This window comes from Ursus americanus, chromosome 20 (assembly GCF_024610735.1).
Source record: "Ursus americanus isolate L20-20 chromosome 20, mUrsAme1.1.p, whole genome shotgun sequence".
Classification (NCBI taxonomy): Eukaryota; Metazoa; Chordata; class Mammalia; order Carnivora; family Ursidae; genus Ursus; species Ursus americanus.
This window is the reverse complement of record NC_142146.1, coordinates 47,689,160-47,701,173: the sequence shown is the minus strand read 5'-3', so window position 1 is coordinate 47,701,173 and position 12,014 is coordinate 47,689,160.

Sequence of the window (12,014 nt, the reverse complement as noted above, 5' to 3'; positions counted from 1 at the left end):
GTTTTCTAATAGCCACATTTAAGAAAAAGCAAAAAGAAACACATGAAATTAATTCTAGTAACATATTTTATTTAGCCCAATATATCCAAAATATTTCTACTGGTAATCAGTATAAAAAAAATTATTGGATTTTTCTTTTTTCTCATACCAAGTATGAAACTCAGGGTGTACTTTATACTTGCAGCACATCTCAATTAAGACTGGCTCAGTAGGCACACGAGGCCAGGACTGCCTCATTTGACAGTGAAACGTTAAGCTACACGCATGTATAACTTTGGTAAATTATAAAAAATTGTAAAGGAGCTGTAGCATGGACAATTTGCCCACCTTAGGAATGCAGAATTGCACTAATACTATCAAAAGAGGGGACAAAATAATGGAAAAGACCAGGAAAAATGGAAATTCCTTAGAAAACTCCTTGAAGAAGTGAAATTATGGATTATTCATTCACTCTCAGAGCATGGAATCTCATCACCCATGTGGACTACTCTTTATATGTTATTCATATAGTTTTGCAACCTGCTTCCTTTCCCTTGTGGGTGGAGAAACTAATGCAGATAAGTGACTTGCCCAAATTTATTAAACTAATAAGCAGCAAGTGGGACTCAAATCCAGGCATTCTGACACCACTGACCACAAGCTTACAGGTGAAGTGTTCTGCATGGGGGCTCCATCCGAAGGTGTGGGTGAAGTTTGTTGAAGATGATAAATGTCTAAAGTATGTTACTCACCTTTTTCTTATGTCGCCATTGAAATAAGTTTGAAATAGAAGGATCGTATTTCTCAGCAACCTATCAGTGTCTTTCAGGGGTTGTGCAGTTAGATGGAGTCTTTACAGCTAGTGAGTTCAATTCAACAAATTAATTAAATTGTATTGACTTTCTGTTGCTATCTAACGAATTACCCCAAAACATAATGGCTTAACACGACAAACATTATCTCGTAATTTTTTGTGAGTCAGGAATCAAAATGCAGCTTAATAGGGTGTCTCTGACCCAGGGTCTCTTATGGGGCTACAGTCAAGGTGTTGGCCAGAGCTGCAGTCATCTGTAGGCTCAACAGGACAGGATCTGCTTCCAAGGTCACTAATGTGGCTATTGGAGGGCTCAGGGCTCTTGGATGTTGGCCAAGGGCAACACCTCTTAGCTGCATGGGCGTCTCTGTTGGGCTACTCATGACATGGCAACTTGCCTCCCCCAGAATGAGGGCTCTGAGAGGTACGGCTGGGCACACAAGACACAAGACAGAGGCTTTTGTCAACTAACCTCAGAAGTGATATCCCATCACATTTCCTATATTCTATTCATTAGAAGCAAGTCACTGGATCCAGCCCACAATCAAATAGAAAAGATTACAAAAGGCATGAATACAAGGAGGCAGAAGCCATTAGAGCCAGTCTAGAGACTGCCTATCAAGACGACAAACATTCAACATTTTACTCTTGAAAAATGCAGTTTCTTTTTTCATTCATCCATCCATCAGTATTCACTGAATATCTACTTCGTGCCAAGCCCTGGAAATCTGGGGAGCAAAGCAGGTATTTTCATGGTCTTCCTAAAACTTACAATCCAGTGTCCTCAAAATTAAATGCCTACATTTTGATCAAAAAGAATAAAATGTTTTAAACAACGAGGAGCTTCTCACTAAATGCTTTTTCTTAAGTATTGTGCTTATAAGTCAAATACTGATGACCTTTTGGTGAAATATGAAGAATTGCCCTGGTCTTCCTAGATCATAATTGTGTTATAGCCCTTTACTTGGATCTCCAGACTTCCTAGCTTAGTTAGAGCCGGAGTAATTTACTTTCTATGCTGACAATACAGTGTAAAGCCTGCAGATAAGCTCATCCAGCTGTGGAAAGAAAAGCTGCTTAAGAATTTAGCTCTTTGGGGCACTTGGGTGGCACAGTTGGTTAAGTGTCTGCCTTCAGCTGAGGTCATGATCCCAGGGCCCTGGAATCGAGTTCTGCCTTGGGGGGGGGGTCCTTGCTCAGCAGGGAGTCTGCTTCTCCCTCTGCCTCTGCCTGCAGCTCCCCCTGCTTGTGCTCTCTCTCTTTCAAATAAATAAATAAAATCTTAAAAAAAAAAAAAAAAGTTTAGCTCTTTGTCCCTCTAAACTATAAAGTGACAGAAAAATCTAGGATGTCAGTAAGCCTCTATTCATATCCCATGACCAGTCTTTGTCCTCTAACAAGAAACAAGTTTTTCACTAACTGAAACTAGGATGATTTCAGTGATTGCAAAATAAACACATTATCAGCGAGTAAAGGAGCCTGTGAGTTTTATTTCTAGAATTCTTGACGTTCTTTCTGTTCTCCTTATCAGTCAGTCTCTCCCCTCAGTGGAGAGTTCATCCAGTCCTGAGTACCCATTTCTCATACTTTGCTCTGTTTTTCAAGGGAGTACAATTAATGGGTTTTATTTATTTGCATTTTAGAGATCATAACATCTTCAGATTTCTTAAGTCACCAATTTGAGTAGATACACAATAACTTCATACACACACATACACACGTGCACACCCCACTCCTTGCTCACCCAATAGAGGTCACATCAGAACAATCTCAACCTGATTTATTTTCTACTTAGTTGGGTTCAAATAATCTGAGTATTTCAAAGTGGCACAAAAGGATGCCTCATAAAAGATTAAAATAGATAATTAAGCTTTGAATAACACCACTGAATATATGTGAAACAAGTTTATGTTGTAAATCATTTATTTAATTGCAAATAAGAATGCTGACATATCTAATAAAAAGAACTATGCCATATATTTATGATGTATATGTTTTATAGGCACAAACCGACCAGATATCCATGCATTTTGATCCTATAAAATTCACTAAGACTCAAGGTTCCACTGTCCCAGGGGCACCTGGGTGGCTCAGTCGGTTAAGTGTCTGACTCTTGATTTCGGCTCAGGTCATGATCTCAGGGTCATGGGATGAGCCCCAAGTCAGGCTCCACACCTAGTGGGGAGTCTGATTAAGACTCTCTCTCTCTTCCTCTCCCTCTTCCTCTGTTCTCTCTCTCTCTTTTTCTCTCTCTCAAATAAAAAAAGCTTAAAAAAAAAAAAAAGATTCCTCCTGTCCCAGACTAGCAGTAGCTTCAATTCTGAATGGCTTACTCTCTTCCTATTACTCTCCAGCTCTGAAAGTCACCACCAGAATAATATACATACACCTATTCACAGCTCAGGAATTTACTTTTACAGATTCTAGTTCATGAACAATAATTTCTACTACTTGAGCAATTTTAAATGTTTTTCACCACTTCAATTAAAAGTATACCTTAAAGACACACCTTCTTTTCCCCAAATTAGGGGAACACTGTCAATCTCATCTCAAGACATGCTAATGGACCCTGAAATATGAGAATTCAATTTACTCTGATTTATTAACAATAAATGTGATTTCTAAAATCATTTCACTTGTTTCTTGAAATTAATGGTCAGATAATTCATTAATGAAAGCACTTGTAACAAATGTGGGTTCCAAACCAACCACAGAATGTTCAAAAGCCAAATAATACAGAACTCCATGAATTTGAAAGGTGGGGTGCCCTGGGAGTTTATTTGGTAACTAGCTGGGAATGGTGGGTTGGCAAATACTTGTATACAGAACTAGGATTGAAGCCAGGATGACTTCAGTAATAAATAAATACATGATCAATGGTTGAAGAATCCTGCAAATTTTATTTTTAGTATTCTGTCTCTTCTAGAAATTCACATACTGCACAAAGATATATGTGCAAAGATACTGCTGTATTTTTTGCAAAACCAAAAGGCATATAAAAAAGTGAAAAACTTGAGAAAACTTAAACTTCTATTAGTAGGAGAATGCTTATGATAGCTAAACTTCTATTTGTAGGAGAATGATTTTATCTATAGAATACTTTGCAAGTCTTAAACAGAATATGAAGTAGACCCATATATACTGACCAAGGAAAATATAATACGAACAGGGTGAAAAAAAAAACACATGTTGCATAACAATACATATAAATATGTCACTTCAAAGTTAAAAGAAATACAGCATCTTATTAAAAATAAGTATGCTATAATACAATCTTATTAAAATATGTGTGGGCAGAAAAATATTGCAGACATGTTGATACATAACAACCTACAAATTTCAGTGATACTAAATGGCAGTGCAGTAGCTATAATGCACCTTAAAACACTTCTACACATACACTGTGATATTATGTATATATATTGTGTGGCTTTTGTGATAATCCTGAGGCTACAAACTGTTCAAAAACAAATGATCTCTAGGCTTGGTCCACTAGCCTTTTTTTTATTTTTAAGATTTATTTATTTATTCTTTTTAAGATTTATTTATTTATTCTTAGAGTGGGGGATGGGAGCCAGAGGGAGAGAAAGAATCTCAAGCAGGCTCCGTGCTGAGTGCAGAGCCCCACATGGAGCCCAAGCCCCAGTGGGACTCCATCTCATGAACCTGAGATCATGACCTGAGCGGAAATCAAGAGTCCGACGTTTAACAGACTGAGCCACCCAGGCGCCCTGGTCCACTAGTCTTCCTCAAAGATGCCCACTATAAGTGTTTCTTTTATCCATATCTCTGTCAATAACTTCCTACCAATCTGTTTTATTTTCTTGAGAAAGTAGTGGAGAAAATGTTAAACTTAGATTAAACTTAAATGTTACATCTATAGCAATTACAGTACTAATAGTTCAAAAAATTGAACTATTCTTTCAGTATTTAAAAACTCATCTGATTCAGCAAGGTCACATAGGTCATTGGTGGTCAAATGAAGTTCCAACATAAGTCTCCCACTCTGTCTCACTCATTAACAAAAGCAAAAATAGTAACTGATATTCACGTTGGACCTACTCATTCATCAGTTACAACCAGAACTTGAGATATGAGTTTGGCCAAAATCAGTGAGGCATCCCATGTGAGTCAATTGGCTACATGGAACATACAATAATGAATATTACATAGTTTATTGTTTACAAATAGTGTGCTTCACATCTTTGATACCACACACACACACACACTCTTTTCAGAGCTGGTTATTTAACACTTATCACCACACTGCTGAGTTATAGTAGCGTAGTAATGCTTACCCAGCTCGAAACTCCATTAGCAGGTACTGTTGACGTATGTGTTCAAAAGAACTCAGGCATTGTGTGTGACCAAGTTGTCATAGGCAAATTCAAATCCAAGAGTTGATGGCGAAGGCTACATTTTAAGCCCAGCTTCAACTTTTCCATTGGCTGCATGCTTTTTAGGACTATCTCCTTACAGTTAAATTATTTTACAAATGCCAGGAATAGGCATCCATGCACAGTAAGTAATGAAAGTTTCATACACACCTACAAAAAGCTGTTTAGAAAATAAGCCTGAGGAAAATGGATTGGGTTTTTTAGATAATCACAAATAATTGCTCCACGTTGAAAGATGTGAACTTTATTTTTAATTGACTTAGGTTTGAACTCCAGAAAATGAAAATTCAACACATACACACTTCTGCAAGTAAAACACCGTTGTCCTGGGAGAGCTGGGGGAGAAAATGTTGGGATTTAGCTGCACAAATTTGAAGAAAGGAAATCGTTGAGGGCCACCGTAAAACATCTTGATTTAAAATTAGGAGGAATAGATAGAGCACAATTGATTTATTAGATTATCTTTCATTATTTTGGTTGGTTGAACTGTCAGAGGTTTCTAGGAATTCTCTTCTTGTCTATTTCAAACATAGTATTCTTATGAACACACATGAAAAAATGGTTAAAAAACTGGAGACCTGTACATTCACTACAAATAATAATAAAATAGAGTACAATGACCTTATCACATTTAATACTTAGCCCTGTTTTTGCACAGTTTTTGGTCCAAAATATATTCAAGACCAAGCAGTGACTTGCTAAACTCTCATGTAGAAACTCCAAAGACAGCGTGAGCATCACGCCCAATCAGCTTTGTTCACCAGCTGAGCCTCCCAGTCCTCCTGCCTTCAGCTACTGTTTCCTACCAGCGGTTTGTTCTTTCTGGTCCTCCCCCTTCTCTACCTCCTCCAGGTCTCATTTTAAAAACCCACCCCATAGATCTCCAATTCAATCCTTCTGAGTTGCCTTGGCAACTCTCAAAGATAGGATAGCTCCCAGCTTCCCAATCTAATTCTATCCCATCCCTCAATTAGTTTAGTTTAGTTAAGCCTTCATGAGCAGTCAGGTATTTCTTAGAACTATAATCAGGAATTGGCTCACTCTAAATTGTGTTTGTAGTTCTCACGGGGTGATTTCCTACGCACATCTTCTGGGCTCACTTCCTGCAGGGTCCCTTTTCCTAATACCACAAAACCTGAGCAGATTGTGATAGAGCCCACTTTCATGCTTCTCTCCACTATCTGTTGACTTTTCCTTGTAGATTTACTTTCTTAGTCTTTTGGCTGCCCTGCCCTTTGGCATCTTCGAAAGCTTGGCGGGGTTCCTTAGTTGGCAATAATTATTAAGGTTGCGATGTTTTCAACTTCAAGTCCTCAAATGAAAATCAAAATGTTCATGTTTTAAGCCAAATATTCCATTGCATATGATGTTTGCAAAGCACACAGAGATAGGTCATTCTTCTCTTATATTTTGAGAAGAGAAGATCCCCTCTGGCTCACCTTTTCACCCAAGGAGTATTTCCACACAACACTACCTGCCGAACAAGGTCCATCTAAATTATTTTGAACCTTGTTGAAGCAGCCCGGATGGAATTGCCTGGCTCTTCAGATCTCTGGAGAGTTGTGCTAACTTTGAAAAAAATCATGTGAGAACAAATTTTTGTCATGAGGATTTGACAGCACTCCTTTAAAGATCTAGTTCTGGTCGTTAAATGCATTTAACATAATAAGGCACAGAAATAACTAAGAAGGTTCTTTAACTGATTGCATAAAATGTATGAATTAATTAAGCATATAACACCACACTAAAGATGGTAGAATATAAAGAAACAGAATCTTGAGCTGGCTTACTCTGTTATATAAGCAAATTGAATTAGATTTTTACCCAGTAATTTATGCTGAATTAAACCAAGAGTTTGCTATGATACAATGAATATGAAAGCAAGGCAACAAATACGAAATTGTTATAAACTAATAAATCACACCTATATGGAGATGAATGGTAACATTTTATGGAATATTAATTCAACGTAGAGTGGCTATTTTGGGGATCACACACTGTGGAAGTAGAGTTGAGATTGCCTCTTGTAGTCTAATTGGAGTTGTGAATTCACACATCATAGGAAATAAATATAAGTTTCCAAACTGACTTGGCCAGTGGGCATTGAAGAAAATTGAAATCACAATTTGTGGCTATATCTCCTGTTGCTAGGAACATTTTCCAATGAAAAACTACTTCTCTCTTCGTTATATTTCTCTCCCTTCAAAATATGTGTGCACTACACATTTTTGACCAAAGCTCAGCAAAGGTGATCTGATCAATGTTTACTGCCTGCAATAAATTTAGAGAAAAGCAGCAAACCTTCTCTCTTCAGTCCCTGAGGTAGTTATTCTGGAAAGTTCTGCAATTCTGCTTTCCAATACTGTCTTAATCTTCAAATAGTTGAGTACTTCATAATTCAGCTGCACTTGCAAAGACATCTTGAAAACAACTCACATACCATGAATTCAGGATTTATTCACTTGTTTTTAAAGCCATAAGTCCATGAAAAGTTATTTTTATTGTATGATGGCCCATATATCAAAACATCATGAAACTAAAAAAAAATTAATATTTATGTTGACCTGGAAAAGCTACAGAAGATTGTCTAGTCCATCTCTTAAGTCAAAACATTTCAATTTATTGATATACTCATGGGAGGGGCATTCAAAGCATATAATAGAAAAGAGTTGCTAAAATTTGTTTACATGCTAAGCAGTCTCTGCATAATACCTTAGAAATTGTTTCAACAAATATAATGGCCCTCAAATATAATGGCCTTCATTGTCATGAAGCTATCAGCATTACTGAAGAAAGTTCGGTTGTTCTTTCAGATAAAAAGAATTATTCCCCATTCTTTTCTTATGTAATAGTGATTGCAGGAGCTGAGTCCGTAGGAGATAAAATCAAGTTTATTGTTTATCAGCCTCCTATATAAAAATGTTTCATAATAATCCAGTTTAGGTAGTTCTTGCTAGCATCTACTTGTTTGTGAGACTGAGTTACTGCCAAAAACGATTTCTCTGTGCCTAACTCCAGTCAGTGTTTTTATAATTTGTTCTTGTTATGTTTTCAGTGAAAAGAGAGGTTAGCAAGTTATTCTTCCTCGTATATACTCAGTGTGAATAAGGCTACTTTTATTTTTAAAGGAAAGGAACACTCCCTAGCTGCTGACTTTTTTTTTTTTTTTCCATTGTGCATCCATGGAGGAAAATAGACTTTAAAAAAAAAAAAAAGTATAAGTAAACTCTTTTATATTTATTGAAAAACCCTATCTAATTTAGCTTGTTGAGAAGAATATACACAAAAGACCTTGAAGTCTTTCTGGTGTTAAGAAATAAATCAATATCTCGTTATGAGCTATTTAGTCCTTCTTGCTTATATTCCCAAAGTAATAAAAATCTTTGCAGATAGCAGCTTCTAACCTGAATGTGCATTTTTGCCACCTCTTACTCCGCTGAAGACATTTATCATAATTAAAGATTGAAATTCTAGTGGGGCTTCTGGATCAAAATGAATTAACTTTACAAAAGCATTCTTAAGGAATTTTTAGGGACTCCCTAGTTGCATTAATAAGATCATTTTTCTTTTAACATTTGGCATCAACCTTTCATCTATGTCTTCCCCATTTCTGTTTCATTGACCAAGTTGTATAGACCCAAACAGACCCATAATCCTTGTTTGCTCTTCTTCCCTCGGGCCTCATATCAGAATCCACCAGGTAGGCCTGTTCCCCATTGCCTCCAAAACAGACCCCAAATCCATCACTTCTCACCACCATCACCCTTGCCGTGTTGGGCCATGCCCACATTGCCTCTCTCTGCGCTCTCCTGTGCTCTGGTTTCCACTCAGCGCTCTAAGAGGTTTTTTTAAAAAACATCAATCAGATCTTGCCTTTTCCTCTGCTTAAGACTGGCTAAGGGCTTCCTATCAAGCTTGGAACAAACTCCCAATTCTTAGCCCTGGCTGTCATGACCTGGCCCTGCCTACCTCCCCAGCTCCACCCCTGCCACACCCCTGCATGCTCACTTAAGCTCAGCTAGCAGGGGTTTCTTATTATTCTTCACATACTAGAAGATAATGGTGTCTGGGTCTTTTCCCCCCGCTCTTCTTTCTGCCAAGAAGACTCTTTCCTGACAACTTCTTACTGCGGTACCTTGTCATTCAGGTTTCTGCACAAATATTACCTCCTCAGAGAGGAAGTCCCTGAACACTTTCTCTCCCTTTCTCACCTTCTGCTTAACTTTTTGCACAGGTAACTGTGGAAATCACTTTTTTTCCCTCCTTGTCTGCTTCCAAGGACGGCTCATGAGCATGTGGATTTCTTATATGTTACTGCTATGTCTTCCAGGTCTCAAACAGTGACTATTACATAGTAAGCATTCAGTATTTGTTGATTGAATAAACAAATGAGGAGAACAGACTTTTTCAAAAAAGGGTTCCACTTTTAAAATCCCACTCACTTGTAATGTTTGTCATGTCTTCTTTATTTACCTTATGTCTTAGAAACACAAAAAATTACAATGATTTTCCTTGAAATATTTCTTTAGGATTGCTAAGAGAAAAGAGATAATAGGGTCAGAAAATCCTGCCTAATCTGTAGTGTGCAACAAAGTAATGTACAGTCATAAACCAATCAATCACAAATGTTCTCATGGTAATAGGTTAATTTCCATTGTTCAAATAAGTCTTAATCTCAAAATTACTCACTTAAGCGTTAGTGTTGAAAAACATCTCCCTTTGATATTGGCTCTAAGGCCATTTCTCTCTTTGGCAGTTTAAATTCAATAATTATATCATTTGTCATTATCGGGAATGTCCTTAACTAAATATCCTATTAGTAATATGCCAATCTAAAAATTGATGAATGTGAGTCACAAATAATTCTGATGTCATTTTCTCTTTACTGTACTCAACGGGGACTACCTATAAATCCCAGAGAAAGTCTCAGACAGCCCCCAGATGACTAACATATCCCCCCTTATGGCAAAAGAGCTGAGAGAAATTCTAGGCAGATTGAGGCTTATTTGTCCTTTATCTGAATCCCTCAGTCTGTTATTGTGAACTTAAATCAAGGCACTTTTAATGAGTTTTCCAACACAATTATTATTGTAAACTTAATATACAGAAAATGATTTGAGGTGACAATAACTAAAGCACATATAATCTTATTGACCCAAAGCTCTGGTTTATTAAGAATTTAAGTTGTGATAATAATAATGAAGATAAATGAAAGTAATAATTGGTCTAGTTCTTGGGAATAATTAGGAAGAAAAAATACTTCCTGTAGTGATTGATCTAGTACCTCTGTGCCCCTTAGTTATATTTTTCACCCCCTAATAACTTCGTGGTCCAACTTGAAGTATTTTCTTTCCACCAGAGCATTCTGGCTTACTACTATAAATCAGTATTTCCACATGTGTGTTCTTTAGAACACTAACCTTAGAATGTGAAAAGGTACTTTGCAAACAATGATGATGATAGTAATAATAAGGTTCTTTGATCAATAAGTTTGGGAAAGATTGAGCTAATCAAAATTCAGTGTTTTTGCAGCAGGACTTCTCAGAGCCTTGATTATGCTAAAATGAACTTTAAATTTCCGAAAAAATAAAATAATCAGTTTTCTAAATTATCTGACCACTGAACCATTATTTTAAGGAATTTATTTTGGGCACATATTCTGGAAAATTCTTCTGTAGTTCATTATCAGCAAACATTTGACACTTTCTTGTGACCCTTCTCTGATGGTAAGACTTATAGAGCTTTGCTGTTGATTTAGTGGCCAGTGATTTCAGCAGACCTGTGGTAATCATAACTGGTCTCTTCTCCCTTCCGCTTGATCCTTGAAATTCCGATGCTGAATGTTTATTAATTATTAAATATTATTCACTATTGAACAATTACTCAACTCTGTAGTCTCTTGGCCTTCTTAATGAGAAATCCAAAGGACTCTTCATTTCTTATCTCATTTAATATATTTGGGACATTTGATGCAATAATCACTCATTATTACTTGAAATTCTTCAATTCTTGGTTCTTCTACCTCTTTGACTCTCCTCTGTCAGTTTTCTGTATGATTCCATTTTCTCTGTTTACTCCTTATATGTGTTCCCAATTTATTGCTGGCTTTCTTTTCTCTCTTTACACTCTCTTTTTATTGTATCTCATGCATATTTATTGCTCCAAATGCTATTATAGTCTAACGGCTGACAAAGCTATAAGTCAAAGATCCTGTAGATCTCTGATTGCCACAAAACCTCTCCACTTGGATGTGTGACCTCCAATTAGTTAATAGCCCTCTTCACTGTGGTGTCCACAGCACTGCAAACTCAGGTTGCAAAAAATTGAACTCATCATCTCCCTACCCACCACTCAACAAACTTCCTGGCAGTGTTTTTTCCTTCATTCAGTGTTCAGTTCAAAGAACTGATCGTGGTTGGTAGTGTGATGCTGTGGGGAAAACCTTTAGCTTGGAGACAGGTTACTTGAGTTTGAGTTGCGTGGCTGAGTTACTAACTAATAGTTATATAACCCTGTATAGGTCAGTTCACAATTCTGGACTTCAGTTCCCTCATGTATAAAATATTAGATAAGCTTACACTTCTTTGTTGCCTTCTTTCACAGACTATAGTATTTCCCTTCATTCTTGGAAGATTTTAGGTCCTAGCTCAATGGCACTCCATCCAACACTATCCCTTCGTGCTTTACTCTGTTTGTTTTACCTTTCCAACATCTTTATCACTTAATTCTCAGAATTCCTCTGCTCCAGTGATCATGTCCTCTATAATACCTCAGCCACTTGCTCCCATTGTTGAATTGTAGATGTTGTCACTACAGATAAAACA